Source organism: Schistocerca nitens, chromosome 5, assembly GCF_023898315.1.
Source record: "Schistocerca nitens isolate TAMUIC-IGC-003100 chromosome 5, iqSchNite1.1, whole genome shotgun sequence".
Classification (NCBI taxonomy): domain Eukaryota; kingdom Metazoa; phylum Arthropoda; class Insecta; order Orthoptera; family Acrididae; genus Schistocerca; species Schistocerca nitens.
In genome coordinates, this window is record NC_064618.1 from 29,448,319 (window position 1) to 29,462,643 (window position 14,325).

The 14,325-nt window shown below is 37.6% G+C and overlaps 1 protein-coding gene across 2 annotated transcripts in view; it reads right to left on the bottom strand.

Moving 5' to 3' along the window:
* The window catches only part of LOC126260080 (protein nessun dorma-like), a 233,955-nt gene extending 220,855 nt beyond the window's left edge, over nucleotides 1-13,100 (bottom strand). For both annotated transcript variants that reach the window (XM_049957287.1, XM_049957286.1), the window contains exon 1: nucleotides 12,977-13,100. The gene's annotated coding sequence lies outside the window, so the exon portion shown is untranslated. The remainder of the gene's footprint in view (nucleotides 1-12,976) is intronic.
* Nucleotides 13,101-14,325: the final 1,225 nt, after the last annotated feature.

A 14,325-nucleotide genomic window follows, 5' to 3' on the forward strand; every position in this document is an offset into this window, starting at 1 on the left:
ACTGTTCACAGGTGCTGCTTCCACACTTGCTCACCGGCGCAGCCTAAAACTCTATGCCAGGTGAGCGGAAAACAATAATTGTTCGAGTATAAAGTTGAAGAAATTGTTCACTAGAGTGTATTAGTGTAGTTATTATGCTCAGTTTTTTAATGATTACTAGATCTAGAATTGGTAAAACCATGGAAAACATACAACCAGCTGAAGAGACTTCTGAACCAGCACTGGCTTTGAGAATTAATAAAGAGGAACCTGATTGGTCTGAGTTAGCAAATCTCATCAAAGCTCAGAGTTTACAATTAGATGCACAAAGTAAAGAATTAGGCTTAACGAATGTCCAAAATGCTTCTTTAAAAGAGGAAGTAAGTCTTAAATTAGACTCAGTAAATACTCAATTAAATGATATAATAAATGACCAGGGTACTTCTCTGAGAAATGAAATAAGTGCAACTTTAAGTGAAAAACTTGATGCAAGAGTGCTAATTTAAGTAGAGAAATAGACACAGTGAATACTCGAATAATAAATTTGATGTTCAGAATGAAACTTTAGGTTCAAATGGCTCTGAGCACTATGGGACTTAACATCTGAGGTCATCAGTCACCTAGAATTTAGAACTACTTAAACCTAACTAACCTAAGGACATCACACACATCCATGCCCGAGGCAGTATTCGAACCTGCGACCGTAGCGGTCACGCGGTTCCAGACTGAAGTGCCTAGAACCGCTCGGCCACACTGGCCGGCAAAACTTTAGGACTGTTAAGTACTAAAGTCGATGAACAAAGTAAGGACTTTAGTAATTTATGTGAAGGTAGGGGAAAGACTGAATTTGACGCTTTAACGACTTATGTAGAAAATCTTAAAATAGATTTGAAAGGTGAATTAACTAGTTCTTTAAGCACTCATGTAAATCAACTGTTCACTGACTTTAATCAGAGACAGAATGAAACTTTAAATATTCAAATGACAAATATAGGTTTGTTGAACATCAGAGTAGACGCTCGAAGCAAAGAATCTAGTAGTCAATGCGAAGGCATGGTTGCTTTGGAAACTGAATTTGACGTCAAATATAATAATGTAGACTCAAAACCTACTGAAAACTTACAATCTTTAAAAGATGTGTACAATAATGAAAACAATAATGTAAGACAAAGTTTAAGTACTTCGAAAGAGACTGTAGATCAGTCTAAGGAATTAATTTTGATTATTCAATCGCAAATTACAGGTGTCAGTACACGAGATGTCAATACACGAGTAAATAATGTAGGACAGAATTTCAAAGAGAATATATCCAACTTTGATATTATAAATGTATGTAGTTTGGCAGAACCACCTGAAGAAGTGATGGATCGAAGAGTTCCCGCGAGAGCAACCTCCGGAAACGTTTAGACTATTGCTTCTTCCAAACTTAATAATACCAGCAAGGTTATAGGCAACTTGTGGAAAGATTCAAACTTATCCAGGATAGAGTAGAACATAGGATAGCTTCACCTAATGTCATGTTGCCTAGTGAAGTGGTGATTATTCTGCAATGGGAGAACCTCCAATAAAATGTAAAGAGAAGTAATGGTCTGCACTTGCTCAAGTGAAGTTAATATCAGATCAATGGGAACCGGGTGGGGTCACATCTATCCCCCAGGGACGTTAACATTCTGTGGAGTGGGCAGAGTGATGACTGTCGGATCCCAAGTTATTTTCAGTGTTTCTTCCAAAATACTTTTCCGGCACCAAATTCCCTTCAAATCTTAAACTATTCTGTAGTCTATTACTGAATTCTTAACCTATCCTATAATTTTAGTATTTAACAAAATGGATATGACCATAATGTAAAGACTGGCGTAAGAGAATCACGGATAAACAGTGATCTCTAGACATGAAATGAAACGAGTAGAATATTATATTTATGGATAATGCAATATAATGTGACGAATAAAACAACTATATTATCATAGTGTATAATTTTCTATTTTGTACAAAATATTTTATACTGAAGTTCCTGATGAGGCAACAGTTTGTTGCGAAAGCTTGAATTTTGTGTGTGTCTATCGACCTGCCAGCACTTTCGTTCGGTAAGTCACATCATCTTTGTTTTTAGATATATTTTATACCTTTTATGAGATATGATATTGTCACATAGAAGAAGTTGTAATTAGATGAATGACAAACACTAACTTCACTTAACGAACGTTTATTCAGCACTTGCAAGAGCGTGGAACGAACTGCCACTGGCCAGAACACATACAGCATATATACAGCTACAGAACATTCCAGTACAATGATTCTTGACATTTGTGGATACTTCTAGAATGTACTTGAACGGAATACAGAAATTAAAATTGTACAGTCCAGGTGAGTTTTGAACTCACGACCCTCCATGCAACAGTTTAGTATCATACCTACTCACCACGGTGCTACTCAGCCTCTTCTGCGACATTGCTCCCTCCTTAAGAGAACAGCGTCTCGGTGTTACGGCCACCTTGTCTGGGAAGGAGTCGTCGGTACTGCATACTCCGACTCCTGATGACTGATGCTCGCCCTGGTAGTGATCTTCTTAGAACTTCTTTTGTCACTACATTCTTTGTCACCTTTCCGCTTGTTGCAGGTAACTGGAGCTTTGAATTTACACTGGGTTGCAGGATCCTTATACGGCTTCATTTGAAGGACGTAGACCGTATCTCTGCTCTTTCGTCGTCTTGTGTCAGGGTCGAAATCTTCAACTTCATAAGTAACATCAGACAACTCTTACAACCTTATAAGGTCCAAAGTAGTACCTGAGGAACCCCTCAGAGAGACCAATATTCCAAACACAAGTGAAGATCCAGACAAGGTCACCAGGCTGGTAGACAACAGGGCAGTGGCTCACGTCATACCTTCGGCGATCATTTTCTTGAACCTGCAGCGTGCTGAGTCGAGCTAACTACCGAGCTTCCTCAGCTCTGGTTAACACCTCGCCGATGTAGTCGTCATCCATGTCAACCAGGATGTAACAGAAACACAGTGTCCATCATCGTATGCCCCCCACACCCATGCTCCAGGAAAAATGGTGCAAATCCTGTGGTGTCTTGTTGGGCAGTGTTATACGCAAACGTCACGAAAGGTAGCACCTCATCCCAGTTGCTCTGCTGAACATTGATAGCATGTCGGCCAAGGTCTTATTAAGGCGTTCAGTAAGCCCTTTTAGTTTGTGGATGGTAGGCAGTCGTCATGTGATGAGTAATATCGCACCGACGGTTTATCTCTGTTACAAGATTCGATTGAAAAACTTTCCCTCGATCCATAATTAACAACCCTGGGGCACCGTGTTTTAATACAATGTCTTCCACAATGAATTTGGCTACCTCGGATGCTTCGGCTGTTTTCACGGCTTTTGTAATGGCACAGCGTGTCAGATAATCAGTGCAAATAATAATCCATCTATTGCCACAAGCAGACATTGGAAATTGTCTGAGGAGGTCAGTCCCAACATGCCAGAAAGGCATTTCAGCTGGTGGAATTGGTATGAGTCAGACAGGTGGTTTCTGAGGAACTGTCTTTCTCCTCTGGCACTCTCGACAGTGCAAAACAAAGTGACGAGCACTCCTAAATAAACCATGCCAGAAAAAGCTCTTGTGGATTCTATCGTTTGTCTTAATAAATCCTAAATGTCTGGTCTCAGGTGTGTCATGGAGTTTCTGTAGAACATCTAAGCACATGTGTTCAGGAACAGTGGTAGCAACCTCTTTCCCAACGGATCAAAGTTTTTCTTGCAATGTAATCCATTAACTACCTTAAATTATCCTTTCACATCCTCTGACCGATTTAAGGCATACATAATTTGAGATATCTTGGCGTCCTTTTTCTGCTCAGGAGAGAGCTCCTGCAGCGCACCGAGAGTCACAATCTTGTTGAGCACCATCCCAGATAAATTTAGCATCAGCTTTTAACAAATCTTGGAGTCTCTTGGCTTTGATACAAAAGTATTTGACAAAACGATGGTAATAAGAACATAATCCAAGGAAGCTTCTCACATCTCTAATACTTTTAGGAATATGATGTTCCGTTATAGATCTCACCTTTTCTGGATCTGGCCGCACACCTTCGTTTGACACAAGGTGTCCAAGTAGTTTGATTTCTTTTGCTCCAAACAGACTCTTTCTTAGATTAAGTTTCAATCCACCTTGTTGGAGACACTTAAGACGGCCCTCAGTCTTTTTATGTGTTCATCAAATGTCTCTGAGATCACTATAATGTTGTCTAAATAACAAACACACATCGCCCACTTCAGGTGACGACAAAATGTAACATAGCAGCATGTTATATCTACCACATAATACATTTATTGTATATATAGAAGGAAACATGTACTACAGGCCACTGATGATGTTTCCCAAATAAAAGAAGTGAAATGTGTATGGCAATAAACAAACTGCTTTCAATTAGTTGCATAGATAGTATACACCTCCATGAATGCTGTTTTTAATTTTGTAAGAAATTTGTGTTCCTTCATATAAGCTATTTGAAGTGCTATGTAGATGTAAATCTGATTGGAAACGCTACAGAACAATATTGCAGAGTACGAATAAAAATAAAAAAATAAAAATCTATGTTAGAGTCACCACATAGCAAAAATTAGGGTACTTCGAGTTGTAGAGTCTAGTTTTGAAATGAATATTATGCCAAAAACGGCTTCCTTACTTGATTTATTATCTGGATAGGATATGATAAAACAATTGCTTTGGATACAACTCCCTATGTCCTCTCAACAACATGCCGCAGGACTGCATATGGCCACCTGACGCCTGACAAAAGGGCAACGAAAAGCATATGAGCAGAGCAAACACCAAGCACGGGCTGCCTACATCACTGTAGCTGCCCATGCACAGTACGGCCTGTTTTCTGGCGTTCTCTGGCAACTGCTCAAACGAACCTGTTTACAACTTGGGTATACGGCTTCATTGAGTTTTTACCACACACTAATCCTACCATCAACTCTTACCAACTGAAATTGGGACTCCAACTCAGCTGCCCACGCCACAGTTTTCCAGTCGTGACAGGTCCAACCAACATGGTCATAAGCCCAGGATAGGCACTGCAGGCAATGTCGTGCATTAGCAAAGGCACTCACGTAGGTCGTCTGCTGCCACAGACCGTTAATGACAAATTTCATTGCACTGTCCTAACGGATACACTCGTCAGATGTCCCGTATGACTCTGTCGTTATTTCACATGGTGTTGCTTGTCTGTTGGCACTGACAACTCTACATAAATACAGCTGCTGTCATTAAGTTATGGTCACCAGCCACTGCAATGGTCAAGGGGAGAGGTAATGCTTCAAATCTGGTATTCTCAGCACACTCTCGACATTGTGGACGTCAACAATTTTCGAAATGGAATGTCCCCTGAATCTAGCTCCCTGTTCAGTGTCTGTTAATACCTGTCACATGGGAAACCTTTCCTCATGAATCATCCGAGTAAAATTGACAGATCCACAAATGCACAACCCTTTTACACCTTGTGTAGATTATACTACAGCCATCTGTTTGTGTACATATCAGTACCTCATGACTTTTGTCACCTCAGTTTATTAAAAAAAAAAAATTATGAACATTCTGCTCCTCATTTGGAAAAAACAGAATTGATAAAGTCTACTCTCTGACTCAGCTATTCTGGTTATTTTTGGTCAGAAATGAAAAATAAATAATCAAATCATCCCTTGACTCATAATGCACAATTCAATTTGAAAATGTCCAAGCCTGTTAAGTACTTGTGTTCTAATTGTGACAGTTTTTTGGATTGTTACTATTATCTAAACTTTTTAACATTTTTTGTCATTTTTAAATTATGTTGATTGGTATAACAAGTGCCGTAACAGTTTCGCTAATACATATTTATTATTTATTCAGAAAATGATGAAAACATCAGCAGAGCATATGAGAAAATTTTGTGGGAAGATGAAAAAGATGCTGGCAAGTACAACACCCCAGAGAAAAAGAAAGAACACAAGAAGAAGAAGAAGGGAAAATATAGAGGCATTCTCCTGTAAAAGCTCTTTAATTGAACATCACAGAAGGAAATCTGAAAGAAAAAGGAAGTACAGGCTTGAATTAAAATGTATACTCATTGATAATGGGTTTGAGATCAGTTAGGATCATATGAATGTCCTGAGTCGCCTGGCACATCTGCTTCTCGGTTAGAGGATGTACTTCCTTCCAGCGCCTAAAAACTCAGAAATCACCAGAAAGCTAGCAAAGAAGATTTTCTTAGTTGGCAAGAAAACTTCATCTTGTATCTTACATATTACCCCAACATGAGGTAGTTACACTTTATGGGGGGGGGGGGGAGGGGGTAAGATCAGGTTCAATTACATTTTGGTCACAAACTTGAATATTTTTAAAAGATCATTGCTGTTGTCACTATTTCATAAGACTGTAATACTGACTAAATAATACTTTTTTCCCCAAATACTAGCATTAAAATACAACACAATGTGGTAGAGGTTACAGCTTTTGAAATGAGAGTATGAACATCTTCCTCACACAGCCCATCCTCTACACTCATACTTTGTACCATGCACCTATGAAAGTAAAATTGAGACACATATCACACACGCTTTAATATCTCATGAAAATGTCTTCTCCAAACTGTAGGTAGTTCCCACAGCAGACCAGATAATTCTTATTCACTTTGCAACCATAAACAAACAAACAAATTCACACCAGAACACAACAGTATCTTTAGCTATTACCTGCTGAAGAGCCTTCAAATACCATCCTGAAATCTTCCAATTTTTGGCATTTCAGAAGTAAGCAGTAGCAACCAAGTTATTTACAAATAGAAAGTAATAGTGCACACATTTTAATTCAGTTGATTTTAACGGTAGGTGCAGCGTATGGAAGAAGCATGTGCTAAGGAGAAGTGGTGCTAAGGAACCATTTTTTGTAACAAGCGTCTATCAGCAATGTGAATAGTCAGCTTTCTTTTCTGATGTGGTGTTAGAGGCGGCACTCACAATGCACTAAGAACTGCTTCATAGTTCTATAAAACAAGGTTGATAAAAAAAAAGACCTGTGCCAATTTGACTCAAAAGTTCGTGATTTAATAAAAGACCTACAAAAACTACATATCATTTATTTTTCTCCATTTTAAAAATAAAATTGATCAAAGAAAATTCTTTGTTACTCTAAAGTTTAATTAGGTGCTAATGTAGATTATGACAGCTGGAGGGAGAGGGGCATACTATCTAATATCTGATTGCACTCATAGTACTAGTTTCAGAAAGGTTGGGTACTGCCTTTATAGATGATAATATGCTCAAAATACATAACTTTTTCATAAGTTATGAAATCAGCAGGCAAACATCTGACATAAAGGGTGTCAAATCTATTGTGACCAGCAACTGGGAAAGACTTAGCTTGCAGAAACATTATATGAACGTGGGTAACTAATCAGGAAGATTACTCCAAGTAACCAAAATACACAGCATCACCACTTAAGATCAACTGCTTTGCTGCCTCATTCTATCTGTACCCAATGAATGAAGAAGAAATCCTGCCCATCATAAAACCTTAAAAACAAGACAGTCCTCAGGAGTAGATAGTATACCTGATAAATAACAAAAAGATGTAGTGAACACATTGTAAAACTACTAACATATTTATGCAACAGTTCACTGGCATCAGGGACTTTCCCTTCTTATCTAAAAATTGCAAAACTGAATCCAATCTACAAAAAAGGAAACACAGAAGAAGTTGGCAACTACGTATGCCAATTGCCCCATTGTCTGGCTTCTCAAAAATTCTAGAGAAATTCTTCCACAAAAGACTTACAGCCTTTATGGGAAAATATCAAATCCTATCCACAGTACAAAATAGATTTAGGAAGAACCGCACAATCAACAGTGCTACCAATGAATTCCTAAGCGAAATTTACCAGAAAGTGGACAGAGGCGAATATAACACTGGTGTATGCCTTGACTTGTCAAAAGCATTTGATATTATAGGTCATGAGGCACTCCTACAGAAATTAAATCAACTAGGCATCAGAGGCACACTTAACGACTGGGTCAGGTCATACTTCTGCGGACAGAAATAAACCATGGAAACACAACACACTGACTGCAACAAAATCACAAACCATTACCCAGATTACCAAAACATGAAATATGGTGTTCCTCATGGATCATTAGTGGGAACAGTGCTGTTCCTCCTATACGTAAATGACCAACATCAAACATAGTGTGTCAAAATGCTTACCAGTCTGCTGACGACACAAGTTAACCATAAATGAAGAAAAAACTGCACCAATCAACTTCCATAATGTCAAGGAAAAGGTTCCACAAACTATAAACATTCAGTCATCAAACAAATCCGTAAATAGAGTTGACCTGAAAAACTTTCTCAGGCTGCGGATCCAGGACAATATCAGGTGGGGAACTCACATTGACAATCTCAGCAAAAAACTGAACACATCCTGCTATGTGATGAGGATCCTTGAAAGTTGCTGTAGCACTGACTGCCTAAAAAGTGTGTACTATGCAAGTGTCGAATCAATGCTGAAGTATGGAGTCATTTTCTGGGGAGCTTTTTCGAAGACCCTCAAGCTATTTAGAATCCAAAAAAGAATCAAACACAGAAAATCTTGCAAGCCACTCTTCAGGAAACTGTAAATTCTCCCACTTCCATGCCTTCATATACATGAAACCATAGTATTCGTACAGCAGCAGTATGCGACTGAAAACCCCACACTCAACCTCAAAAATGAAGATATACACATTCACAAAACAAGGCAAAAAATGGATCTCCACATGTATCATACAAAAACTAAGCTCTGCCAAAACAGAGTTCTGCACCTTGGAAAAAAAGATATTCAGGAAGCCAAGTAACATACAATCAATAAACAACACAGCAGGGTTCAAAGCTGCAGTAAAGCCCTATCTAACTGATCACTGCTTCTACAGTCTGAAAGAGTAGTTTGATAAATAATAATGTGCTAGTCTGAATAATAATATACCAGTCTTATCCACTGAAACCATTGTAACCACTAATTAAATACAAATACTGTACCAATAATAACTAGTGTAATTTTAAGGTATCAGAAGACAAAATGATAGAAATAGTATTGTGTTAAACGATGTCCAACATCTTATGTATATTCTATGTACAACAATGTCTCAACGAGAAATAAATAAATAACTTGAACTTCCTCATTCGGAAAAAAAAGTAGTTTCCTCAGTACTCATACTGATCTTGGGTCTTGTTTGCTTTGACTCTGAAAGAGAAACATGCACGATAAGTGACACTACCAAGTGCATCATAAATTTGCACATACTAATTGAGGGGAAGTTTGATATAGGCCTATGTGAAATGCTTCCCATAGCACATTGGACCAAGCGGGAGTGTTACCTTAAACAAATTACTGTTAACGGAACTACTGACGAAGCTGTCGCTGAGCTTCAGTCTCAACTGAAGAAATTCGAAGAGCATGTTTTGTTAAGACAATGCAATATGCAACATTCAAGGGGTTAAAGAATCAGTGGTGATGAAGTGATATTGCAAAAAACTATGTTATTTGGACACAAGATGACAATAATAATGTAACAATAATAATTTTTAAGTCATTTAGCCATTAGGGCACCAACATATAATGCCACAAATACAGTACAATTTAATTGATAATTTAAAAGAGACAACAGGCTGATTATTACCACTGCAGTACAATATTACAGCTGATAAATTGTTTTATATCATAGAAAGGGTGGCCAATTAGTCATGCAGCTTTTGCCTGAATGCTTGCTCTGGTAAAACTTGTATAATTTGGTGCCTCATGAGATCGTAGCTGAGATACAAAGTGCCCATATGAGCCATACACAGATTACAGTCCTCACTGTTTGTGCTTGGTTGCAAAGAGCTCTACAGTTGTGAGTGATTAACTATGTCATGAAAAGTATTCAATTTGTGTTTGTTTGAACGTGAAACTTAAATACAAGGTTCCAAATTTGACCTCAGTTAGAATTTTTTCTGATGATTGCACTGCTTAATTTAAGAGGTTCTGAGATTAGTAACGAAGAACCATATCATGGTGACCCGCAGACACATTGACCTAATCCCCAAAAAGTTACAGGTTCAGAACTAGCCATGGGAAAGATCATGTCACAGGTGCCTATTTTGCTAGAGTTTTATACTGCAAGAAGGAAATTGAGCAAATACAGATATACCACAACTGCATAGAAATACACATTACATGTATGAGATCTGTGGTGGTCTCAGCCAAGTGTTCAAAGCTGATAAGAAGTATGTATCTTAAACTCAGTTGGAACATGCTTACCATTTTCTCAAACCCATACATCAAACATTTAAGGAACATCTTATATTATGCATTTTCAGGAAGTTCAGACATCTCATTTTTCAAGCCGACGGCCTTTTTAAAATGAAATGATTGGGTATTCACATTTTAAAAGTAATACTGTACTGAAATTTATAAGTAAGAAAACTTTCCCACTTGTTTACTTAAATATGAAATGAGATCTAAATATGTTAACTACTGATTCAATTATAAATTGATATAAGGAAATTAACATTAACTTAACACAGAGATCTGCCTCCACACAATTCTCACGTTTTACAGCTTCTTGTCCCACCCACAACAGTCACTGACTGCAATTTTTATAAGTAACTACTAATAACGCAATATTGATAACATCAAGAGAGAAATGTTTCATTGCATTCAATTCAATGTTTCCCAAAACATGCTGTATAATTCACGGTGTTGTTGTAAACATTGGTGGGCATTCAATGCTATCTCAATTTGCACTCACACATGACAAACTTCTGACATTTAGATTTAAAGGCAAAGCAAATCAACTATTCATACAGTCATCACTCAATCTTTAATTTATTGCTATTCAAGGACTTTGTTACAATATCTTTTGACCACTGTAAGACATAGTGCAACTGTCCCACATTTCCCTTTTACAAGCAAATGTGCCATTATCTACACTGCATCAATGTACTGACTTATCACTGTTGTAAGCTTCTCACTCATCATGGGGGATGCTGACTCAGGTTTCCATACGGACTGAAGGCAGGACATGGAAACACGCACATTCACGGGCCTCAATCACCACATGCCATCCATACGCAGTATAATGGTGCAGTGGAAAACTACATTTTCATTACATTTGGAGAAAATTGTGAAAGACCAAAAGAAAATTGTACAGAAGGAATCAACAGAATGAGGCAGTATATTTTTTAACACTAAATAAATATTCAGGAGGGTGGAGTTTATTCTGTCCAGCCATCATTATTTAGATTTTCTGTAGTTTTCCTAAATAAATTCACTCAAATGTCTTCAGCAAAGCCACAGCCAACAACATGTCTGACTCTCATAAACATACGTATACATTCTGTGTGTATGTACATGAAAGATATTTAGTTTCACAGTATTATGACAAGTTCTACAGGGTAGCTAATCAAACTTGTAAAAAGAAAGGAAAAATAAATAAAGCTCCCTGAGAATTCCAGATACTATGGGGAGGGAGGGAGATGGTATCATAAGAAGCTCCTGACAAATTAGTGGGAGGATTCAGGGCGGGGAGGGGGGGGCAGATAACACCGAAATAATGACTTTTCTTTCATCTCAGTTAGGCTAAATGTATATAAGCAACAGTTAATTTATATGGTACAATATTCATACAATTCACACACTCTGAAATATTATGTACGCTACTTTTAACATTTGTAATTTAGGAAACTCAGTGACAATAAATTTCCATTTTACATTAAAAACAGACTTCCCTAGGATTTTATGAAATTCCCTAATTTTACCAGGTAAAATGTAATTCCCTGAGACTTCCAAGTTTTCGAAAAGAATTGCCACCCTGTTCTATAGGCCTATCATAGTGATAAGATCTCTTGATGAATACATAAACAGCTTATTCCTTGTTTATTGCCTCGTGTACTGTTGGAACCCAGCATAATTCACCAGCACTCAGCATCGCACCAAAGATTTGGTACTGTTCAAGAAAGTGTTGTTGCAGACTGAACATAGAGGGATTCAGAGTAACTTGCAACGAATTTTTGATTGGTGTCACGAATGGATGCTTTCTTCAAAAAAGGACAAAATTCAGTTCATGCGGATCTGCTGGAGAAACTTTCCGGGTAATTTTCACCACAGTAGTAAGATCTGGCCTCATCTGTTACACTAAATACCTACACATAACATTGAGAAATGAAGCAAACTGTGATGAGCACATAAGTTCGATGTAGCAAAGATGAGTGGCTGGATACAGTTTTCTGAGTGGGCGTAGTATAAACACATATCTACCAGTTATCCTTGAACATATTCAGCCAACACGAGTGAAATGTGTGCCTTGTCATCAGTGTTTAAAGCCTAAGGTCTTCCTAAAGGTGTCATATACTTCATAATGTTGGCAGACTTTATCTTGTACCAATTTAATGTGGTATACGTCACACTCAGCATGAGGCAGCTGGTTACCAAGAATCTATGTACCCCAGGATTCTAGGGATAAGTTCTGCCGGCGGATAGAATATTACATCACCTTTCGGGCGTACGCTCATGACAAAATAATTTTGGTACGGATGCATGCTCATTAAATGACGAAATAAACAAAACCACAGCTTAATTTATCACGTTACACTTACAAAAGTAGTGGATTAAATTTCATTCAGTGATTTGGAATCCAAACTATCATACTAATTCACTCCATTTAAATGTTTCAAGAACTAGCGAAATCGTTCTTCGTAAGACAATAACAAAGACCAAATATTGTTTAAATTCGTTTCTCGACGTGCCAAATACGGAGATACTTTGGTATATTTAAAGACAGCGCAGTTTGGTTACACAACGTGTTTCCTAAGACAAGACAATGTGTATAGACAATAACATAACAAAGTTAAGCTGACACATTTCTCCCATACACATACACCAATTTTATACAAATACTATAACAGAATGTGCTTTAATGAAATTAAATAGATCTTACCTCAGAATGAGAGACGCAACATCAAAACATTTAATCACGAGAACAATCAAGTTGAACTGTAATTTCATTTACATTATCGCAAATTCGCGCGGTTATTTTGAGTCTTGAGAAGTTAGAAACTCTGGTCAAAGTCTACGTTGCTTTCGTGTAGCAATGACATAATTTATATTCATTAATTATTATTATTAATATTGTGATTATTTAGCTCTGAGCGGGAATGTGTTAGCTATAAACATATTTTTTCGGTTACATATGGTTATTCACAGCATAATTACACACAATGAAAATCTATGGAAGGAAGCTCTCTGGAGTCGTGTATCGCGAAGAATATAGTGTGGAGGGACCCACACACGCTCAATAATATTGTCAAACTTCCAATATATTGACCGACTGAGGGCGTGTATTGACGTATTGTCAATACTGGAAATATTAAGGAGCATATTGATGTACCGCAAAATATTCGCAGTATTGTCAATACATAATGAACGTGCGAAACCAAGTATCGACGTTTTGACAATATTTTTCCATTCAGATGTTGACAGTGCTTCCAGAACCAGCCACGCAGCGTTAATGTGCACTATTAACGTTTCCACACGCCGTCATGTAAATCACACCTCTCATTCGATGTTTAAGGAGTCTTTTAACCTAAAACTTTTTAATAGGCCTACGCAAGGGTAATCATACTACCTACCGCTTTAGGATGGTTAATGGAGGATTTCCTATGATACTGATTACTTCATTAATTTGAGAATATAGTATAGATTGGAGTATTACACAGCAATTAGCAGTTTGGAAAAATGCTCCCATTTCGAAAAATAGTCATATATAGGGTGAGTCAGGAGGAGAGTTACGTGTTTTGAAGGTGATAGTATTATGAACAAAAAACTTGATGTGGACATATGTCCTATTCCGAATGGTTTCCGAGATAGAACACTTTTAATGTACATTTTTATTTATTTCCTCTATTATTCATTGCCATTGTTTACAACGTAGCACAGTAGTACAGAGGAAGTTGGACGGACTTTTTGATACAGGAAGTTTGTGGGCAATCAAGTCGGAAAACTACCTGTAACTGGCCTACAAAAAGTACCTAAGCTACAGCTCACGCGCAAGACTTTCAGTATTCCCGCAATCTCTTCGCGCAAACTGTTAGTCCTACACAAAAAATAAATAGAACCTTTTTTGTGCCAAATTTAATTTAGTTTAATTGTGTACTGAGACACGTTTTCGTTGGAGTGTGGGGTTTTCGAATTATCAAAGAAAAACGTACGAAAGTGATATTAAACGTCTTATATCTCGGAAGCCATTCGTAATAGGGCATATGTACATAAAAAGTTTTTTGTTCAGCA